Source organism: Crassostrea angulata, chromosome 10 (genome assembly GCF_025612915.1).
Source record: "Crassostrea angulata isolate pt1a10 chromosome 10, ASM2561291v2, whole genome shotgun sequence".
Classification (NCBI taxonomy): domain Eukaryota; kingdom Metazoa; phylum Mollusca; class Bivalvia; order Ostreida; family Ostreidae; genus Magallana; species Magallana angulata.
Genome location: NC_069120.1, coordinates 31,518,276 through 31,543,888, shown reverse-complemented (window position 1 = coordinate 31,543,888; position 25,613 = coordinate 31,518,276). Strand labels below are relative to the sequence as shown.

The 25,613-nt window shown below is 34.1% G+C and overlaps 1 pseudogene; it reads right to left on the bottom strand.

The window, feature by feature from the left end:
- Window positions 1-3,018: 3,018 nt before the first annotated feature.
- On the bottom strand, window positions 3,019-11,941 carry LOC128165933 (uncharacterized; annotated as a pseudogene).
- Window positions 11,942-25,613: the final 13,672 nt, after the last annotated feature.

Genomic DNA, 25,613 nt, shown 5'->3' with positions numbered 1-25,613 from the left:
TTTTATCCTCTATAGTGTATTTCCAATACTTTAAGGGTTATTCTTTTTAAAAAAAATATACATTTCTGCCTGTTGTATATCATTTCTAAAGGCTAAGTAGTGGTACTAGTTATTCTACTTTCACTTTGCGGTTGTAATGTACTACATTTTGTAGCGGAGTGCACAGATTTGGTAGTTGTGAATAAGCAGGTGACCTGGGGTCCTAGTTGAGCGTACGTTTTATCCTCCTGCCAGTAGCGTCATTCGCAACAAGGAATGTTGTCCCGAAAATCTCGCGAGATCTGTACGTTTTTTCACTCCGGTGGTTGAAGAGCGCCATAAGGGACTTAACTCTATGTTAGTGGAAATCGAAAGTATTGGCAAAGAAAATGTACAATTTGCGAAATTTTTGGATACTCATTGAATTTCTCTACATTAGACTGATTTCAACGATGTAGTGTGAAGAAAACCCGTGGGTTCAACGGTATAACGTACATAAAAAGCCAACTTAAGTTGGGTTCAAATTTGACCATTCACCCACCTTAACGTAATTAATTATACTAGCTTGTGTTCAGATAACTCTTCCATGTTTATTATGCTGATTTGCAATAAGTTTTTGAACATTCATACATTGTATTAAGAACCTGATTCCCCAAAACTCCTCTTACATGTATGTCATGAATCATATATCCTGAACTGATATAATGATCAGACGAGTTCTTTGGAATTGCCCGATGTCCGTATCAGAAACAACCAAAACACCAAAATAAACAAACAAATATTTAATAAGAAAAAAACCACATATAAGAAAATAATAAATGAAAGAAATATTAAAACAGATTCTAAAAGAGAGAGTCGACTCTAATTTCAACAACAAATCTTTAAATTGACTTCAAAACAAAATATTCTTTCCAAAATTTAAACACTTAAATTGATTCAAATATATTTAGATTTTCAAATAACTTCCTTAAACTCGTTTATCAACTTTCAAATTGATTTCACAAAAATATCACTTCAATTATATGAGAAACAAATATTCAAAACAATGAAAGTGAAATTTCAATAAATTTCGTCACTTTTCCTTTTCCTGGCTCCTCGGTATATTTCCGGTGACTTTACACCCAAACCCCGGACATCACATAGACAAACACACGGACACACGGACAGATGACACAACCGTTGTTCCGGTACGTAGACAGTTAGGACACCACAACACAATACACATATACAAACGTCTCCAGCGTAGACCGCTCCCGGTCACCATACATCGACGCCACGTGTCCCCGATATGGATGAAAAATGGCGGGTCTGGCGCTCCGTACTCGTCTCCGAAGTTGTTGTCATAATTCAGCTTGTATAAACCGTCATCCCCTTTAACACAATTTCTTTTCAAATAGAATGGAATATACTTGAAACAATTTATCGTTAGTGTTCAGTTCTAAAATGACAATTTTCCATTCGAACACGTGTTTTTTAAAACTAAGCTTTCTAACATAGCAAACAAAACAATTAAACATACATAACATTAAACAACAAATACCTTGAAATTGGTGTCAAACACACAGAAATGTATAAAGTAGGGAGAAGTTTCCCAATCTTGGAGACTACCACGTGCCTCTAAACAGACACACGTCCACTCTGCTGGACTGCACGGACTGGAGTGCGGTATTTAAAATTAAACACGTCACTCCAGTGACAGGTTTAGAGAGTAAAAAGAAAAGCGGGAAATTCAAACATATATATATTTACAACCATATCAAGTACGTTACAAACGTCCCCATTTAGAAGACTAATGCCATTAGTCCGACCAAAACTCTAACGAACTTGATAACACTTAAGGTCAAACATACAAATCAAAATAACAAACCATCTCTAAATATTTACACAATTTCAAGAGGATGAATCTATTCTCGACAAATAATCTGCAACTACATTATCTTTTCCCTTTACATGAACAACATCAAAATTGAACTCTTGAAGTGTCAAACTCCAACGAAGTAACCTCTGATTTGTCATCTTTATTCTATCTAGCCACTGCAGTGGAGCATGATCAGACTCAACCACAAATGATCGACCTTCAAGAAAAACTGAGCGACTTAATACTCCAGATAATTGCAAAACATTCTTTCTCAATCACTGCGTATCTCTTTTCAGTATCTGACAATTTCTTACTGAGATAAAGAATTGGATGTCTACCATCTTCAAAATTCTGTTCTAATACCGCCCCAACTCCACAATCTGATGCATCAGTGCGCAGATAGAACAACTTACTAAAATCTGGACTACTGGGTTTGGAACACTGGGTTACTAGCTATAGCATGCTTCAACGAATCAAAAGCCTTCTGATGTACGGGAAGCCAAAACTATCTTAGAACAACCTTTCTTTCTAGTAAGATCAAACAAAGGTGAAGCTAGTTCTGAAAAATGTGGAATGAATTTCCGGTAAAAGCCTATGGTCCTTAAAATGATCGAACATGCTTTTTTGTAGTAGGAACAGGGAATTTCTGAATTGCCTGAACTTTACTTTGCTTAGGAGAGACAATACCTTTTCCGACCACATGTCCCAGAAATTCTAGTTGATCAAACCAAAACAATACTTAGATGGCTTTGCAGACAACTTTGCATCCCTCAATCGCTGGAAAACTACTCTCAAATGCTGGAGATGATCGTCCCAAGTCTCACTGTAGCTAGATTCCAATATCATCTATAAAACATTGAACAAATGAATGCAAACCATCGAAAACTTTGTGCATTAATCTGACAAAAGTTGCAGGCGCATTTACCATACCGAACGGCATTACCGTGAATTGATAGTGGCCCATTGGGGTCACAAATGCGCTCTTCTGCTTTGCGTCCTCATCTAGCGGGATCTGCCAGTAGCCTTTTGTAAGATAAATTTTGCTGATAAATTTTGCTCTACTCACCTCGTTCAAAAAGTCATCCATGCGCGGCATAGGTCTTGGATCAAATACAGTGATACTGTTTAACGCTCTATAATCACAACAGAATCTGATAGAAGAGTCATCTTTTCTTACCAAAACCACTGGTGGCGCATAAGGGTTAGTTGAGGGTTCAATAATACCCACCTCGGTCATATTATCTATCTCTTTCTGCATGCGTTCCCTCAGTGCGTAGGGCACAGGATACGGCTTCTTATGGACGGGATCGTCTGACTTAAGTTTTACTGAATGCTGAACTACATCTGTTCTGTTGGGTATATCGCTAAAAACATCAGAAAACTCATTCAACAAACCTCTTAACTCACAAACCTGAGTATTTGACAGTGTATCGGAAAATATTACATCTTCAGCCCCTTTTTGAAGTTCTAACGAAGGTGATGCTCTGTCGTTAAATTCAGAATCGTAGTCCATACTCTCATACACACCTCCCAGTATGTCAATAAGTGATAAATGTTCTTCCGACAAGTCTTGTTCACATTTGTCCTCACGATCATACCATTTTTTCAGCATGTTGACATGAAATACTCTTTGTTCCTTTTCACCTTAACTCTGTAGTCAACATTACCACCTTTCTCTGTTATCTCGAATGGACCTTTCCACTGTGCAAGTAATTTTGATGTATTAGATGGTAGCAATACTAAAACTTTGTCACCTACCTCATATTGTTTTGTTCTAGCTTTCCTGTCGTAATACACTTTCTGCCTGTGCTTTTCGACTTTTTCCTTCTCTTTTGCGAGCTCTGTGCACTCCTTCAATCGCTCTCTTGTTTCGAGTAGGTAACTCAGAACAGATGACTGACAATTCTCTGGTTCTTCCCAGTGATCTTTCAGGACTGCTAAAGGACCTCGTACCTGCCTTGCAAAAAGCATTTCAAAAGGAGAAAATCCAGTGGTTTCGTTTGGAACCTCCCTATAAGCAAATAGAACATAAGGAAGATGTTTGTCCCACTTTGAAGGTTCTTTGACCGCATATGCCTTCAACATTTTCTTTAAAGTGCCATTAAACTTTTCCACCAGGCCATTTGTTTGAGGGTGATACGGAGAACTTACCAATTTACTCACCTTCAGTAATCTACATAGTTCTTGTATCAACTCGGACATAAAGTTACTGCCTTGATCTGTGAGGATTTCATTTGGAAAACCCACGTCAGCAAATATCCCCATCAAAGCCTCTGCTTCTGTCTCCGCCTCTTGTTTTTTTTTAGAGCTACTGCAATTGGATACTTTGTAGAATAATCTACACATACCAAAACAAATCTGTTCTTGGATTCTGTCAATGGCAAAGGACCTACATAATCTAGTGCAATTCGCTGAAATGGTTCGTCGATAGTAGGTATACTTACAAGTGGTACCTTCTTCACTCTTCCTTTCGCCGTACCATTTTGACACTCTGGACAGGATCTGCACTATTGTGATGTGTCTGAAAAAATTCCAGGCCGAAAGAAATGCTGTAAAATCCTGTTTCTGGTCTTCTTTACTACCATATGACCCGACATAGGAATGTCATGTGCCATTTCAAGTGCCAACAACCTGTATTTATGGGGAAGGACAATCTGAAATATGTCATTTCCTACCTCACGAGGAAATACCCTGTAGAGAATCTTGTCCTTGAGAGAGTAGTATGACTGACCTTCGTCTGGCTTTTCAAATGCCATTTCCCTCACACGTGTCAGGCTAGGATCAGTTTCCTGCAATTTGATCAATGTCTCTGTATCACAAATGTTAAATTTTAGCTCACCATCATCTGTCTTCTTTGGTCTAGGCTTTGTTTCCTCTGCTTCCAATCGAGTCTGTGCTCTTGTCTGAACTGCCAAACAGTCAGCTGGTTTCTCCACTTCCATTTTCTCGATTTTGTCTATTACGTTTCCAAGTATGACGTCAGCAAATGGAGAATCTAAGATAAGAGCAAACAATTTACCTTTTATAAATGGCGTATCTATCTCTACACACGCTTCTTGGCATTGTTTCTCTGACCCATCTGCAAGAATTATCTTCCTTCCTCTCCCGGTCATTTGCTCTTTCTCGACTAGACGACTGTGGAAGAATACAGTTGAACAACCAGTAGCTCTCAAAACTGTTGCCTCTTTACCTCCTACACTTCCCCTAGAAATATCCAAACCTGGTACTGAATTATCATCTATATCTTTTGTATTCCCTGTACTTACACCAGGGAGTTTGACCAACGCTGCACTTGTAAACAAGTCAGCCCCCCCCCCCTCTGTATGTTGCTTTTTTCGTGTTCTGACAAACACAACCCAAGCTTACCAATCTTCTTGTCCTCGGGTTTTCTATACTGTCTTCGGTTGTAAAGAGAACAGTCTCTCTGGATATGCCCAGGCCTCTTACAATAGTAACAGGCTCTGTCTTTGACATGCGGGCCTTCTCCTTGTTCAGCTTTAACTTGCCCCTGATTTACATTGAAATTACCTTGAGAATTTCGATCTGTTCCATTTTTGCGGTTCCCTCCGAACGTCAACCTTTTGTGAGCTGTTTGATAGGCATCAACCAAATCGATCACTTCCTTAACATTCTTTGGTCGATGTTCATGAACCCATACCTGCAAATCTTTATCACAAAACTTAAGCAATTGCTCTCTCAACACCAAATCGTACAGACTGTTATATTGCCCATGAATATCTTCTCTTTCACACCAGTGCGATAAATACTTTTCCGTACGTACCTGATAATCCTTGAACGATTCATCAGATTGTTGCCTTGCCTGTCGAAACTTCTCTCTATAAGCTTCTGAAGTTAACTCATATCGTTTGAGTATTGCCTCCTTAATCTTACCATACTTACCACTTTCACCATCGCTTAGACGAGAGTAAGCTTCCATTGCCTTACCTGTCAATAGTTGTACCAAATGAATAGCCCATTCAGACTTATCCCATTTATGCAACGCTGCAAGTTTCTCAAATGATCTCAAAAACACATCAATATCTTGACCTTCTTCCAACTTAAGAAGCTTACATGAGAATTCTGGACAGATGAACTACCAATTGATTTCCTTCCATTAGCTCTAGCTACCTTTAACTCTTCTTCTTTCAATGCTAACTCCTTAACCTTTAACTCATGCTCCAACGCAGCTTTCTTCATCTCACGCTCAGCCTGCCTCTCTTCCCGTTCAATCTTTCTCTCTTTCCCTGTCCTTCTCACTCAACAACTTCAACATTTCTAAACAATCAGACAATGATGCCCCCTTCTTAATCTGATCATTAACCCACGACGGTAACTCCGACATGATTCAACACCTAACTGAAACAGAGATAGTAAGGCTGAAATTAGAGCAGAACGAGAGAAATGAAGAGAAAATACTCACAAGGGATGGGTGAATTCTGCCCACTTTGTAAAGTTTGTAACTAACACAGCAATCAAAGCAATCCCACCGCTGCCACCAAAATGTCATGAATCATATATCCTGAACTGATATAATGATCAGACGAGTTCTTTGGAATTGCCCGATGTCCGTATCAGAAACAACCAAAACACCAAAATAAACAAACAAATATTTAATAAGAAAAAAAACACATATAAGAAAATAATAAATGAAAGAAATATTAAAACAGATTCTAAAAGAGAGAGTCGACTCTAATTTCAACAACAAATCTTTAAATTGACTTCAAAACAAAATATTCTTTCCAAAATTTAAACACTTAAATTGATTCAAATATATTTAGATTTTCAAATAACTTCCTTAAACTCGTTTATCAACTTTCAAATTGATTTCACAAAAATATCACTTCAATTATATGAGAAACAAATATTCAAAACAATGAAAGTGAAATTTCAATAAATTTCGTCACTTTTCCTTTTCCTGGCTCCTCGGTATATTTCCGGTGACTTTACACCCAAACCCCGGACATCACATAGACAGACACACGGACACACGGACAGATGACACAACCGTTGTTCCGGTACGTAGACAGTTAGGACACCACAACACAATACACATATACAAACGTCTCCAGCGTAGACCGCTCCCGGTCACCATACATCGACGCCACGTGTCCCCGATATGGATGAAAAATGGCGGGTCTGGCGCTCCGTACTCGTCTCCGAAGTTGTTGTCATAATTCAGCTTGTATAAACCGTCATCCCCTTTAACACAATTTCTTTTCAAATAGAATGGAATATACTTGAAACAATTTATCGTTAGTGTTGAGTTCTGAAATGACAATTTTCCATTCGAACACGTGTTTTTTAAAACTAAGCTTTCTAACATAGCAAACAAAACAATTAAACATACATAACATTAAAAAAACAACAAATACCTTGAAATTGGTGTCAAACACACGGAAATGTATAAAGTAGGGATAAGTTTCCCAATCTTGGAGACTACCACGTGCCTCTAAACAGACACATGTCCACTCTGTTGGACTGCACGGACTGGAGTGCGGTATTTAAAATTAGCCGTGTACACGTCACTCCAGTGACAGGTTTAGAGAGTAAAAAGAAAAGCGGGAAATTCAAACACATATATATTTACAACCAAATCAAGTACGTTACAATGTACATTTTTCACAGTATCCAAATCATCTCGCGGATAAATGGATTTTTTATCAATGAATTTTTAAGCCTTAAAAAGTATCGAAGTTTCTTTGATACTTGTTTTTTTAATGTTTGAACGGATAGATATTTCGAATTTAACACAGTGAATAACACCTACATGTAATTACATGTAGAAATACAAACTCTGAAGTATGTTATTTCTCAAAACATTGTACAATCGTTTTGCAGTGTCACTGTTAACCGGAGGTTACAAATTGTTTTCTGCCATCAACAAGCAACATAGCTCAAATATATCTCTATCACACGGACAAGGTCCTTTAAAAGAACATTGTTCTTTACAAACGCGAATCTTTTTCAATGAAACTTGGCATAAGTGATGATCTCCATTGTACAAATGGGTAAGCCGGTACATTGTAAGTGGCCTGCCGCTTGGAGACACTTGGTGAGGAGATTGACGCATTCGATGCGTGTTCCAGTGAAGTTTGTCCTAAAATAACGATGATAACAAATATAAACATAACAGAATCAAAAGCAATATATTTCTAAAATAATATTATTAGTTATAAAGAGGTAAAGCGTACTTAATATACGATGTCGCCTAATCCATATACATGTAGCTCTTTTACAAACATCATACGTGTTCTATATTATACAATATTTCGTTAAATTTATTTAACAGGTCGGGTACACTACCTTATATGGATAGCATTATTCAACACGTGCCAGTATTTTCGTCAAACAGATTCTCCAATCCAGTGAATGAGTTGCAATGCATGACGGTCTACAACGTGTTTACGAATCAACAGACGCACGTGGTTTTTGTCTGTTTTATTCACAATATTTAATTGCTTGCCGGAATGTTTGTACATCTTGATTTTTACTTTAGAAGGAAAAAAAGGAAAGATTACGTACCATTAACTTTGTTCCATGCTCACATTGAAAAATATTGTTGTTTTAGTTGATCAATTGTTGTTTCAAAAATGATCAGTATCAAACGACTGACAAACATACGCATACAAGTACAAACATGTTTTGAAAAAAACAAACTGCACAGTTGTGTATTTGTGACTTTATCATTGTGCACTAGAAATAAATACAGGTATTATAAACTGTACATTTTTAACATACGTGAATAGCCACGGTAGTAGAAATGCACAAATATACAAACGCAGAAGCGCAAGCTGTGCAGCATATAGTATTTTGTCCGTTAAGCATTCTGATGAATGTCCCTGAAGAAAATATCAACGCGCATTCTTATAATGTTGTCTTAAATATGGGATATCACGTGAAAAAACGGTACTCGCTGCTTCTATTTCTATAGGACGTACCTCTCTTTTGAACATTGACAATGGGGTATTTAAATAGGTTGATATAAGTCCTCATATGCAATAGTTTTTTAAATGTGAGCATAGAAATTGAAGTTCAGACATAATTGTCCATATTAATTTCATAAATTCTGAAAAATCATTCAAAATGAGTTTCCAAAGGACAATTCAAATGGTATATATTTTCAATACGCTTTGTATACACTGAAACTTGTAGTAGCCCACAATGCCTTACAACTCATTCACCTGATTGGTTTGTCGATAAAAGTAAACAGATAGCTAATTTAGTATGCAAATTTATGCCGACGTCACAAAATATAGTGGTCTCGACCTGTTTAAAGAAACGCAAATTACACAATTACCAGTTTATGATAGTCTTGATTTAATTATCTCACACAGCATCATTAATTTTTTTTCTGAATTTGATAGGAACAATCGGGGATATATAGGAAAATAGTTAGTATGCAATAAAAAGTTGGATATTTTAGTATTTGAACCACTTTAAACCAAAGAAATCCTATTAAAATTATGTTCTACAGGTATTGTACATGTAGTATACGTTACATTGAATTAATTTTAGATAAACGTCTTTTTAATGAAAATTAGATAAATATTTCAATTAGTGTCTTTTCTAATACATTCATATATATAACCACATACATTTATATTGAAAATACTTTGAAGAAGTGTGTTGTATGCGTGGCCTAGTTGTAACGCGTAGGTCATTTTAATTTTGTTTACTTAAAGCGTAAGTTAGAATAAAAAGTTTAAACTATATGCATTTTATCTGCTGAATTTTTTTCGCAAATCTTGTTTAATTCTAAATATGCGCAGTGGCACAATCAATATAAACATAGCTCTAATAACACAATATACTCTATTTACATTAACATTCAGTGCATTATTCTGAACGGTTATCACGGTTCAAAATATTAACTGACTTTATACCCAGAGCTCTATATATTCATTTCGCGATGCTGCAGGTTTCTTGAATTTATGAAAAATCAGTGGTTAAAAACAACATTATAAAATCAGTTCCTAGGTACTGATACTTTCGAAAATGGTACGGTATCTCTTTTTAGTAACAGGTACTTTCCGTTCAAACATGGGTGTTGCCAAAATTTTAGTGCATGGGAAAAGGCGCCACCTCTTCATTTTTACTGAAGGATTTGATATACATGTTTTGTTTCTTCTTTGACTGGTAAAATGTAACTTTCAAAACTCAATCAGAGATGTGTACGAGTTGGGGAGAAATAATCCCATCTTACAATCTTGAAAACTCACACGTGCACGAAACACAACGCTTTAAATATATATAGGAAACAGGCGATGTTCCCCAGTTTAAGATATTTTACTTGATAAATGATTTCTTTTTTATTTGCATTTAAACCTGTTGATGCCCAAAAAATCAGGATACATTACCAGACTATCTTTGAAATTAGAATAATCTTAATATTTCTCTTAATATACAGTGTAGCATGCAAAATACAATAAAATGGTTATTGATAGTCATAGCATATATTTTCAAATTGAAACTATCAAAAGGTATCCAAATCGAAACAATATCATATGGGAGAATGCTACTATATAGCAGGTTTTTGAACCCCGCCGCAACGCGGAGCGGGGACATAGAAATGCCGGGCGTCCGTCCGTGCGTCCGTGTGTCCGTCCGTCACACTTTTTTGTAAGCGCTCTCATGCCTACAAATTTTGACTGAAATTAAATTTTCATTAAATTTATACCAAATGTTTATACCACTATTACCTTGGTCAAGTTCGAAAATCAGCATTGGTCGATACTTTTTTTTGGAGTTATGGGACTTTGACCACAATAATGACTCTGTTTTATCCAAAAATTAACCTTGTAAGCGCTCTCATGCCTACAAATTTTGACGGATTTTCATTAAATTTATACCAAATGTTTATAGTACTAATACTTCGGCCAAGTTCGAAAATCAGCATTGGTCGATACTTTTTGTTGGAATTATGGGACTTTGACCACAACAATGACTCCGTTTTATCCAAAAATTCACCTTGTTAGCGCTCTCATGCCTACACATTTTGACGGATTTACATGAAATTTGTACCAAATGTTTATATCACTAATACCTTGGTCAAGTTCCTAAATCAGCCTTGGTCGATACTAGTGTAGATCTACTGCTTGACCGGCGGGGGACCCAGGAATTCTATTCTTGTCCGGGGAGAAAAGCTTCCATGGGGGGAAAATTGCTATACAATACCGGTACGCATGTATGAATGTTAGTATAATTACTTTGACACGTATTTTTCATTTAACTAGGACAATACAAATGACAACGAGTGTGTTCGTCTGCGGGACATACTAGTATTTTTTTCATAGCTAGGTATTCCTTTACGGAATCTTTGGAAACAGTCGGAAAATGATCATTAAATATTCATTTTCATAAATGTAAGTAAAAGACATTATTGTGCAAGTGAACTTGTATAAGCGTTTCGTTTTTATTTTAGGTCACCTTCACTAAAATGATTATTTATCATCGGCAATAAAAATACATGTTTGTGAGCCTTCATAAAGGATTTTGCCATTTGTTTCTATGATGGATATTATATCTTCACAATAGCGCCCATTGGCACGCCAAATGTAACAGGTGGTGAAAAGTAAAGTCTCGACCGGAACTTGAACCAAGGGCCTCTGGTGTACCGTACCAGCGCTTTAACCACTGATCTATTAAGATCTCATACACATAAATGTATGTAATGTTCATCCACCGTATATTATCACTATTGTTGTTAAATGTACATGTATATCTGTGTTAACGTTCTACTCTACAAAAAATGTATTTTGTGCTACTTTTGTGTCATTTTACCCAAATTTTATTTATATCTTTTATTTATTTTCAACTTTGCATAAAAACAGCTGTTTACTTATTTACCTGTATTAACTGCATAAAACAGAACTGCGCCAAATTTTTGTCGAGAAAGTTGCCACAGAATTGGTCTTCTTCCTTCATTTCATGGGAAAAGGATATCCAAAACTGAGCGTGGTGGCTTCTAAGGTATGACCATCAAGCCTCTATTCTCTGGTTATAGTTACTGGAGCCATAAAGAAAACATCTTTGTGCAAATTCATCAACGTCTTCAAACCTTAAAAAATTGTGCATATTTTCTACGTGACCATTTTCTGTCCCCATATCAGCTCTGATTCTCTTAGGGCACCCCTTTCTAGATTCAACGGCAGACATAAAATAGCTTGCTATTACAGCTGGATCACTATTTGCCGAATATGCCTCTAGCCAAATGATATGCCTAGAAAATCCATCGATACAGCCATTGATACAGATACCGTAAGGTTTAAGTTTGTCATAAGAATCAATGTGCCACATGAAATCCGGACCAGGATTAGAATATATCCGCCGTCTTAATCTACCTCTACGCCGTAGTTGCACCCCCTGTGGATCGATAATCTGGAGCAGAAGTCTAACAGTTTCTTGGGTCACAGTGTAACCAGACTGTATACAATGAAAATGCATTAAGGGGGATGTCTACACCAAATAAGTGTAGGAGATTTTTGTTGCATGCATTTGTTACTAATAATAGGCAAAGTATTCAACAATAATAGACCTCAAAGTACAATACTCTATTTTTAAGAGAATTTTTAAAATATCAGTCTGCTTCCAGATAACCCCATATATGTCAAATTTTTAAACATTTCTGTTTTAAAACGCTAATGAAAGTGAAATGTTATAAAGTTTGAAAATGAAAAACAAAATAATCATGAATGAAGTTTTTATGATTTTTATTGGAATCCACATAAATATGAAACTCAAATATTTAAAAATTCTTTTAAGGCAAACTGCTGGATGAAATCCCACAAAAATCTGAAAATAGATAAAAAAAATCCGTTGGTTAATGAGATAAAAAAAGAAATTGAATGAAATTGAAAAATTAAAAGAAATACTGAATTATTGCAAAAATCTTGGTTTGAAAGATCCTGTTTAAGAGTTGTCTTTCTTGATTTTACTTGACTTGATTTTACTAACTCGTCCGAACAAATAGCTATTTCGTCCGAAGAAATCCTAATTCGTCCGAACAAATAACTTATTTGTCCACACAAAGCTAATTCGTCCGAACAAGTCCTAATTCGTCCGAACAAATAGCTATTTTGTCCGAACAAATCCTAATCGTTCATACAAATCTTAATTCGTTCAAACAAATAGCTAATTCATCTGGACAAATCCTAATTCGTCTGAACAAATCCTAATTCGTCCAAACAAATAGCTATTTTGTCCGAACAAATCCTAATTCGTCCGAACAAATAAGTTATTCGTCCGAACAAATAGCTAATTCGTCCGAACAAATCCTAATTCGTCCGAACAAGTCCCCCGAACGAATAGCTAATTCATCTGAACAAATAACTTATTCCTCCGAACAAATAGCTAATTCGTCCGAACAAATCCTAAATCGTCCAAACAAATCGCCCGAACAAATAGCTAATTCGTCCAAACAAATCCCCCGAACAAATAGCTAATTTGTTCAAACAAATCAGTTATTCGTCCGAACAAATAGCTAATTCGTCTGAACAAATAACTTATTCGTCCAAACAAATCCTAATTCGTCTGAACAAATAACTTATTTGTCCGAACAAATCCTAGTTCGTCCGAACAAATCCTAATCATCCGAACAAATAACTAATTCGTCCGAACAAATAAATTATTTGTCTGAACAAATAGCTAATTCGTCCGAACAAATTCTAATTCATCCGAACAGTTAATTTATATGTCCGAACGAATACTAATTCGTCCGAACGAATCCTAATTCGTCCGAACAAATAACTTATTCATCCGAACAAATCATAATTCGTCCGAACAAATAACTTATTTGTCCGAACAAATCCTAGTTCGTCTGAACAAATCCTAGTTAGTTTAAACTTTATTTCGTTTTGAATTGTACATCAATATAAACAATAAATAATGCAAACAGGATTCGGAAACAAGTTGTTACAACTTATATTAATCCGTTTCCTTAAATTGACTTTCAACTATTAAAAACGATAGTTGCCCTTGCTGAATGGCAAGTATATTAGGAACAACAAATGAAAAAAAAGATGGAATTGATGGAAAAATTTAACAAAAAAAAATGAAAAGGGAAAAATATGATAGAAAATATACAGAGAGAGATATCATAACTTGAATTAACATTAAAAGTGACCGAGTAATAAACAGTCGTACGATGCAAAAATAACAAAATCGACAGTACGGTAGCAAGTGGAATTAAGTTACAAATCGTTTAGTAGCAGAAATAAAATGATGTACATGTTTGAAAATGTTTGTATTATAGGAATAATTTCTATCTGGGTCTCCAAATAACAGAATGTTTAAAGTGACCGGTCTTAATGGGTCAATGAATTTTTTCCTTGCATCAGTGTATAGAGGACATTCTAATAAAGAGTGTATTGTTGTTTCAATTTGTCCACAGGCACAATTAGGATTATCTATTATATGTTTTTTGGATAAATGCGAATTAAGTATACTACAATTGAGTCTAAGTCGTGTGTGTAAGATCTGTTCTGTGCGCTTACCAAATAGAAAGTGTCTTGGGGTTTTACAACAGTTTGAGTTAAGCACACGTTTCAAATTGGATACTGAAGGATTTTCTTGGACACTTATCGGAAGATCGTTCCAAAGCTTTGTAGTGGACGGTAGAAAAGATTGTGAATAGTGGTTTGTATTAGATTTTCGTTGAGTAATGCAGTGCGATCTTCTTGTGGGATAATGATGTGTTTCACTGATTCTTAAGGGGATTAGAGAAGATAGATAATCTGGAGCACTTCTATGGACCATGGTGTGGAATTTGATTAGTTTATGTTTTTGTCTACGATTGTGTAGAGTGTCCCATCCAACCTCTCGATACAGATCATTTAAACTTACGAGTTTTGTCGCACCTGAGACTATGCGAGCTGCCTCAATATTGATTTTTTCGAGTTTATCAGCTAAATCGTTTGAGATATTGTCCCAGACAACATCTGCGTATTCAATGACTGGTCTTACAAATGAAATGTAAAGTTTTTCTAAGGATTTTCTATCTAATAAAAATTTGAGTCGTCGTAGAATGTGTAACCTAGACGATGCCTTCGCCACGACAATATTAACGTGATATGACCATTGTCCGTTGTCGGAAAAATGTAATCCTAAGTGTTTATGATGTGACACTTAATCCTAGTTCGTCCGAACAAATCCTAATACGTCTGAACAAATAACTTATTTGTCCGTACAAAAATTTATTTGTCCGAACAATAACTTATTTGTCCGAACAAATAGCTAATTTGTCTGAACAAATAACTTATTTGTCCGAACAAATAGCTAATTCATCCGAACAAATAACTTATTTGTCTGAACAAATAGCTAATTCGTCCGACCAAATCCTAATTCATCCGAACAGATAATTTATATGTCCGAACGAATCCTAATTTGTCCGAACGAATCCTAATTCGTCCAAACAAAAAACTTATTCATCCGAACAAATCCTAATCCGTTTGAACAAATAGCTATTTCGTCCGAGCAAATCCTAATTTGTCCAAACAAATCCTAATTCATCTGAACTAATAACTAATTTGTCCAAACAAATAGCTAATTCGTCTGAACAAATCCAAATTCGTCCGAACAAATCCTAATTTGTCCGAACAAATAAGTTATTCGTCCGAACAAATAAGTTATTCGTCCGAACAAATAGCTAAATCGTCCGAACAAATAGCTTATTCATCCGAACAAATAACTTTTTCGTCCGAACAAATAACTTATTTGTTTGAACAAATCCTAATTCGTCCGAACAAATCCTAATTCGTCTGAACAAATAACTTATTTGTCAGAACAAATAGCTTATTCGTCCAAACAAATTCTAATTCATCCGAACAAATAGTTAATTCGTTCGAACAAATAAGTTATTCGTCCGAACAAATAGCTAATTCATCCGAAACAAATCCTAATTCGTCCGAACAAATAGCTAGTTCATCCGAACAAATAACTTATTCGTCGGAACAAATCTTAATTTAGTCCGAACAAATAACTTATCTGTCCGAACAAATAGCTAATTCGTCCGAACAAATAATTTATTTGTCTGAACAAATAATTTATTTGTCCGAACAAATCTTAATTCGTCCGAACAAATAACTTATTCGTCCGAACAAATAGCTAATTAGTCCGAACGAATAAGATTAATGTTTTTTTTTCATCTTACCCTTCCACGCCGCCGTATATATCAAATAATATCAGTATGAAAATGTTTTGTGTAACTAAATTCGTACATACATATTATATAGTCTGTCCCAAAATATTTATGCAGCGCATTTGGACGATTTTTAGTAAAAATACACTTACCTGTGAAAGAAGTGCAATTGAAATAGTTGAAATGGATATTTTCCAAGATAATTTCATTGACACATTATCATCTTTCACTCGGAAAAAATCACAGGAACGAAAACACATTCCTTACGGAGATTTATAATGGGGAATGTTTACATCTTTTCTCCATTCGGAATACACTCGGAATACATCGCGCAATATTCCATCGTTATCATCCGGGCTTGCTGCAATACAAAATCTCCGTATACATCACATTTTTTAGCATTGTATTGAGACCTGATAAGGTAACAGGGGCGTTTTGACTGAGAAATCTTGGAAATTTTTCATACTTTTGAATGAACATCGTTTGAATCCTGAGGTATTATAGCATTAAATGATTTATTTTTGACGTCGTCGTGTCAATAACTGCCGTCAGGTGAGCAGACAAATTGAATAACGCGCGTTAGCGCGTTATGATAATTTGTCTGTTCACCTGACGGCAGTTATTGACACGACGACGTCAAAAATAAATCATTTAATGCTTATATTTACATTCCCTTACTGAAGAAATCAAATGTTTACTTCAATAAATCGATATTAAGTGCAGATCACGGAGGGAGTGAATAAGTAACAGCAAGAACAGCTGTTTTGTAAAACCGGTTTAAAGTGGTTTTCACATAGACTGTTGAGATGAGATCGACGAGCATGAAAATATAATCCATGATAAATAACTCTTGAAATGTTGCTTTTTACAATAAAGTCAACTTTTTTGTCGAATAATTATAAATCATGGTGTTTTGACAACATTCATGAAATACATTTTTTAACCGATAACATAGAAATCACTGTTTGAGAACTTCTTATGTAAATTACTCGTAAATTCATATGCAGTGAATAGGTGTTGCATTTAGAGGCATTTAACCATCACGGAATTTAATGGAAAAACACAGTAGAATGTAAATATTTATAAATATAAAGCAATTGAGCCAAATGTGAATCCAAAATATCTTGGGACAGAGTGTAGTATTTATTGCCAAGCATACAACATACAAATACACATAAAACATGGGATCATCCACAAGAATTCACAATTGCCCTCGCCATGCAACGGGACACAACCGTCCTCGACTAGGGAGCCCGCGAGATAGAGATCCGTGCACAATTCGCGCTGTCTGATGTCACGCTTTAGTTAGGTCGTACGTATATATAATGAGTCCATAAATACCACAATATGCAACTATACTTTTCTATGCCATTTTAATATCACCATTTGATTGTATACTCAGTATATTATCTTATAAAATACGTAGTGATGCATTTGTAATGCAATGAATCATAACTCATCATCGTTACAAAAATAAACAAGGGCACCGCTAAGCGGAGCATCCCCTCGCGACATGAGTTATTGTGTGTAGGGATGCATTATTTAGGAATATATAGTTATGTTAATGAGAAGACCACATTCTACTAACCCTCCATTACTGCAAAAACTACATTTTCTCTACCTGTACTAGATCTAAATCCCAAAAATATCAAGTTGTTGATTTGAACTGCTTACTCAAAGAAGTGAAGCGGAAGATTGATAACTCTTACTCAGAAATTTCGATTGATAACTCGTATACAAAGTTGATTATGACATTGATTTAATGAAATAATAATTTGAAATAGTATTAATGGTTTGAAAGGCACATGCATTTTTAATTTGTTATTTTACAGAAGAGTGCAATCTATGATAAATATTTTTAGTTTTGAACGAATTTAGTCATAATGTATGCCCCCCCCCCCTCCTTTACAATGGTGTAATTTTATCTAAGTTTTTGCATAAAAATTTGACCAATTAATATGACATTGCATTTGTTTTAATCTTTTACTATGAGGCATATTTGTGCAAAGGTTGAGGAAATTCTATTGGAAGGTTTTTTTTTTTAATTTACTAGAAAATTGAAATGGAGTGCACACACACACACACGGTAGCGATGCTATATCCCCTTCGCAACAAGTTGCGCGAGGGGAAAATTATCTTTTTTCTGCTTTAAACAGTCTTTCAACAAATTTCACGGGTTCATCATTTGTATACGAGGGTAACACATAAAAAGTTTTTCCCTAATTATAACAAGAAATCATATTGACGCAAGCGTCAAATGGGCCGCAAAAATATAATTGTTGTATGAATTATCATTGGTTGTTTACATAAAAAAAAACACCACAAAGAAGAAAATAACGAGTTGGTTGTACTCATTTTAATGACAATGACAATGACAATTTCTTTCTTCTCTGAACTGCAAAAATTACAGTGTTGAGAAAAGTCACAAAAATTTTTTGAACAATAATACATATAATACATACATTGCATACATTGCATGCATTGGAGTGACAATACAACAGTGAAAAAAAATGAAAAAGGGAAAAAAGTATGATAAACAATTAACCTAGAGAGCTAACTCTCTCAATTATAACTTTAATGAATTTACACAGATTAATCACCAATTTTTTATTACTAGAATTAAAGAGTTGTTGAAATTTGTAAACATTTGGTTGTGTGTAGAAGTATGAAGGTATGTATAAAACTCTCTTATCTTTAATTGTTACATCTGTACAATGAAATAAATAATGAAATTCATCTCCTATCTCAATACAGTTACATATGGTACATATACGGTTTTCACGAGGTATATCATACCATCTACCTCGTTCTATAGGCAATTTTGCATTACTTGTTCTAAACATACAAAAAGATTTCTGATATTTGTATGGCAGATCTAATTAGTATTTTTCCAAAGATAATGTAGTTTTAAAAATTCTATAGTTAATACCTTTTGATGAATTATACATTTCACTATTCCATGACTGCTTGAATTGGTCTAGAAGTATATGAAAAACTGTTTTCTTAAGCCACTGGATATTTACATTTTGTTGATACAAAATAATAGATAGACCACAATCATTCAATATTTTAACAATAAATTTAAACCAGGGTCTGTTCATTTTACCCATTGCATATTGTAGTTTTGACGCAACTTTATTATTTTGTGAAAAGACAAGTTTACTCCAAAATGCTATCATGCGGACTAAAACATTAATTATTAGTGGGTATCGTCCAAGTTCCCCATAAAATGGTAGATTTTAATTTTAATTACTATATTTTCAGCAACACGTTTTGAATTTTAACATTTTACTATTATGATTAAGAATAGAGTTCGTTACTGTAAGCATTTCTAACGGTAATTGTATGATCATTGCTATAGTATGAGGTAATGAAGAACACATTGATTTGTACATCATTTTACTACAAAGTTCAATTCATCATTATTCTATTGGAGATTATATATTTCAAACCATCTTGATTTTCTTGTTGCATTGTATTGAATTAAAACTAAATGCATTAGTTTATATAATTTCAAGGGACCACATAATACAATAGAAATGGATTAATATAAAGGTACATGTACATGTATAAGATCATGCTCATCCGGTAGAAACTGCACAATTTAAAAGGTAAAAAATAAGCCGGATAGTTTTTTCCTAAATGGAGTTATAAATCTTATCTGCACTACAGTTTATGAAGATAATAATGGTTATTTCAAAGGAATTAAAAATAAATCAGGTTAGCTCAAATTTTCAGGTCCATTTAAATTTTTAGTTCAGATTTTTGCGTAAATTATTGATACGGGTGTCATTTCATGATAATTTTCTACCACAAAGCACATGGCAATACAATAAATTCACACACAAAGTCATTTTATTTGACGCAGCACATAGAATTTCAAATACACTATTTATATAAAATTTCATGTCATTCAGGTCTTTCGTATATATTTCAGGTCTTTAGTATGTCCCGTATACCGTATCTCTGCTCGTCGGAGATTTACGGAGACAGCCGAGTGTCTGGTTGAACGAGACTAATCCCAATAAAATGGAAAACTCCGAAATTTTCCGAATATATTATAGTCTCGATAAAAACGCGTCTAACACGACAGTCTATTACCTACTTTTCATTTATGAGTAAAACAAAAAATATGAACTATTTTTTAAAAGGCATAAAACATATTTCTACATGCAAATTTACTTTTAATTGATAAAAATGAGCATAATAATAATTTGTTTAACAAGAGGCCCATAGGTCACATCGCTCACCTGAGCAACAATGGTGAACTACATTGACTTAACACACTTTACGGTAAGACGCGACCTATCTTTCATTATTTTCTATTTTTTCCTATCTCCACAATGTGAAGATTTCCACCAAGTAATTCCATAATTATATTTTCCTGTTAAATGATTCTTTTTTGATTTAGATATAAAGTGTTCAATTGAAAATATATACTATCATGACTTTATTTATAAGCATTCAAATGCATTTTGCATGCTATTTTAAGGAAAATTCTAAATATTATAGCCTGGTAATAAACCTTGAATTTTTGGGAATTAACAGGTTTAAATGTTAATAAATAAGGAATAATTTATCAAGGAAAATTAAATAAAATTGAGGAACGTCTCGTGTGTCCTTAAATAATTAAGAACAGTAAAATTTAAAATTTAGCAAAGTTAAGTACCATGATAATTTTCTGACCTAAAACTCAATATTTTATAAAGGGGTAGGGGTGAAAATATATTGTGATATATTAATTATATATAACACCGGTATATTATTTCCTACAGTTTTTGCACATATGTGAACAGTATTAGCTCATTTAAGATAAAAAAAAATCATACATTTCCTAAGACGTATATCAGTTAAAAAAACATAGGTAATCATAGATTACTAAGCTCACCGAGACGGAGCATCACCATTATGAGACATCACCTTCATAAGACCACCTTTTTCATTTTATATGAAAATCATACTTTATGATCTTGGATATTCATGGATTCTGTTTTGACAAAATATCGTATATCATCTGATAAATTTTTTTTATGATAATCATATGTTCATATGTTAATCAATACAATGATATAAAATTAAATATTGTATCATGTCATATTTATAATATATATCATATAAAACAATAAAATACCGTAATAAACAATAATGAGATATGATATTGTAATGTATGATATGACATTGCATTGTGTTATACCTTATTGTATTTGATCACATAATACACTATCATAAAATATAATACAATATAGTATTATATTACAATATCATATAACATAATACATCATAACATTGAAACATATTATATTGTATAATATAGTATGATATTGTATTGAATGACACTGAAACATATTTGATACATTATATGATATTATATCATATAATACAATATAATTTGATTCCAACATTGTATCTTATCAAATGCTACAATATTATGTGATAAAGCAAAATATTATAAAATACATTATTATATTATACATATTGTATCATATGACACAATAATATATATTACAATATCATATAATACAATTTCATGTGATAAGATAATATATCATATAAACCAATATCATATCATACAATATCGTATGATACAATATTATATAATATTACAATATCATATAATACAATTTCATGTGATATAATTCTATATTACTGAAACCAATATCATATTATACAATATTGTATGATACAATATTATAGAATATACAATATTGTATCATAGGATACAATATAATATTTTACAATATCTTATGTAATTGTATCATGTGATAAAATAATAAATTAAAAATACAATATAATATTATACAATATTGTATCATAATATACAATACTATACATAACAGTATCATGATACAATATCATATCATAAAATATCCAAAAAATTGATACAATATCATATCGTATTGTATAACTTTTTATAATATAACATATGATATCATATTGTATCATATCAAACAATATTGTTTCATATCATACAATACTATATCATAGGAATCATGTTATATCATTTATCAACAAACACATCTATCTATCGAGCTGGTTTGAGTGAGGTAGGAGATTTCTTTAGCATCCTTGATAATGGAGATCAGGCTCTGCATAAAAAGCAACCTCTGCATTTAATTTATAATAAAGTTAAATCAACTATGCAAGCTATCATCTATAAAACATGTGACCTGTTCCAAAAAACTAAACCTCATCCAGCATCCGAAACCTATGGCTCAGATTCAGCATTCAAGCCCATCAGGTGCATTGGTATCATAACACGCATCATCCATGCAAGTTTGGTGAAGTTTGGACCAGTAATAACTAAGATATCATCATCAGAGGGCACTAGCAATTAAAACCTTAACTTCCTCCAGCATCCGCAACCTATGGCTCAGATTCAGCATCCATGCCTGTCAGGTGCATCTGTATCATAAGACACACCATCCATTCAAGTTTGGTGAAGTTAGGACCTGTAATAACTAAGATTTATTTTTTAGCATCCTTGATAATGGAGATCAAGCTCTGCATCTGAAGCTACCTCTGCGATTCATTCATATTACAGTTAAATCAACTATGCAAGTTTGATATAGTACTATCATCTATTAAACATGTGACCTGTTCCTAAAAACTTAACTTTATCCAGCATCCGAAACCAGACTCAGCATTCAAGCCTGTCAGGTGCATCAGTATCATAAGACACACCATCCATGGAAGTCTGGTGAAGTAAGGACAAGTAATAACTAAGATATCATCATCAGAGGGCACCTGTTTCAAAAACTTTATTTAACCAGCTCTTAAAACCTTAACCTCCTCCAGCATCCGAAACCTATTGCTCAGATTCAGCATTCAAGCTTGTCAGGTGCATCAGTATCATAAGACGCACCATCCATACAAGTTTGGTGAAGTAAGGACCAGTAGTAACTAAGATATAATCATCAGAGGGCACCTGCAACAAAAACTTTAACCAGCTCTAAAAACCTTAAACTCTTCCAGCATCCGAAACCTATTGCTCAGATTCAGCATTCAAGCTTGTCAGGTGCATCAGTATCATAAGACGCATCATCCATACAAGTTTGGTGAAGTTAGGACCAGTAGTAACTTAGATATTGCTATCAATGGGCACCCACAACAAAAACTTTAACCTGCTCCAAAAACCTTAACCTCCTCCAGCATCCGAAACCTATAGCTCAGATTCAGCACTCAAGCCTGTCTGGTGCATCAGTATCATAAGGCACACCATCCATGCAAGTTTGGTGAAGTAAGGACCAGTAGTAACTAAGATATTGCTATCAAAGGGCACCTGCAACAAAAACTTTAACCTGGTCCAACAACCTTAACCTCCTCCAGCATCTGAAATTTAGGACCCAGATTCAGCATCCAAGTCTTTCAAGTCCATAAGTAGGTCCAGATGCATCACCCATGCAAGTTTGGTGAAGATAGGACAAGTAATAGCTTAGATACAGGACCTGCAACAAAAACTTTAACCAGGTCCGGACGCCGACGCCGACGCCGAGGGTATAGCATAAGCTCTCCTTGACTTCGTCTCGGTGAGCTAATCAGCACCCATTGTGGGCCTACCTTATTGTGTGTAATCATAATTTGAACATTTTGAATCTACATGTACACAATTAAAGGATACCAACATTTTATTTCATTAATACGTTGTCTTAGAGGCCATGCAATGCATATTTTTTTATATGATGAAAATACTGGAAAAGGTAGTTACCATTTACCTGCAATATTTCTTGTTTGGTATATTGGTACTTAAGAAAAAAATATCGAACTTAAATTAGTGTAATTTTCATTTTCCACATCTAAGTGAATTTTTTTGGTGTGTTTATTTAAGATGCCAAGCTCTATGAATATACCATGCAGATGAGATACATTTCATTTTCACAGCTTATATCTCATATGTGAAAGTAAACAAAGATTGACGGACAGAGAATCGCCAGCTAGTCTGGAAGGCAGTACGCAGTGTTAGAACTCTGTGGCAAAAGTTGCTATGGCTACAGTAAAAAACTTAATTGGTCTTCCCTTAAAGAATTGGTTACCTGATGTAAACTTGTGTGACGTTTCATATCCTTACTCACTTGATCGATGAAAACATTTGACTGGGAAATGTTGTCACATGATGTGTTAAAAATCTATATAATTTAAAGTATTGTCAGGCATACAGGTATCAGTTCTGTACTAAGGCCCATTAATTATTTCATATTCCCTCAAAAACAACAAACGGTTACAAACCAAGAAGATTTTCTGCTGCAATATTTTCTTTGAAATAATGATAATGCACGGATATCCTCATAATTATAATGTGTCAGAACTGTTTAAAAGAAGTTTTTATTTACTCGTTTGAAAAATACCAAAATTGTTGCAGATTTCAAATAATTTATCAAAGGAGAAAGGACCCCAGAAAGTAGTTATAGCACATCATCCTTTTGATTTTTCTGTACACAAGTATATAATGCTTAGCAAGACAATTCCAATGATCAACAAACATTTCAGCGTCAGTCGTAGAATGATAGGCAACTTTTAAAAACTTATCCAATTTGTTTAATTTCATTTTTTTTAATGCATTCATACATTATATAGATAAAATGTTTTGTAATTGAGTTAGCCAGGTGACACAAAATCAGTTTATGCACTCAGTCTGTTTATTTTGGAGAAATTAGTCCTACCCTATGACCCAATTACAACAGTTTTTAGTTTTGAAGATAACTGTAAACAAACGGTTTTGAATTAATTTGGCAGAGTTATTAAATAATTACAAGTTACCTTCTAAGTGTAGTATCAACAAGAAATGTAATGATTATCGATTGTAATTTTCAATGCACGGTATATGTGTTTGCATATTTATAACCTCTAAAGATAAGACAGTTGCGGGTGATTAATCACAACAGGGTTTCACTGAGACTGTGAAAACGTCTTTTCAAATTCATAAACATCTTTTTATTGTCTTTGAATTTAATTTACACGATTATCAACTCGGAATACATGGCTACTTTAAATTCTCTTTCGGAAGAAATTCCGGCGAAGTTACCGATCAAAAATCGATTATTTCAACCAAAGTCGCTCGATTGTTTGATCCTTGTTGACACAATTAGAAATTAAATAAACAATAAAAACAGAGGGAAATGCACTTTAGTACGTTGTTAATGCATCAGATTTTACCATTTTCCCAATCAACTGCCTATTTACCGAAGTCTACGTTCCAAAATACAAGGCGATTGTTTCCCAAGTTAAAAAGCAAAATTAAACGAAAAAATCAAAACATGCTAAAACCACCCTCACAAGTGAAAATGACAACGCGTTGAAATATTTAACCTCAATTTACTTCACAATAATCGGCACCAATGTTATTTCCATGTTTCATAGATTATATTCGCACGTGAACTGTTGCACAACAAACTGCCAGCTTCAAACAAAGAACCTCGTTTTCGAGATGCGGTAGCCTGCGATGCCTGTCATAAGACCAGTCTATTCGCAATGAATTGCCAGTCTACGATATATGGAATAACGAGCCATTCTTTATTAGTATTTTCGCAATTATCTCAAATTTGGAACAGAATTCGCCTATAATTTTTGCAATTTATATTTTCCTTTCCCTAAGGATGATTTATGCTAAATTACGTTAAGATTAACTCAGTAGTTCTTGAGAAGAAG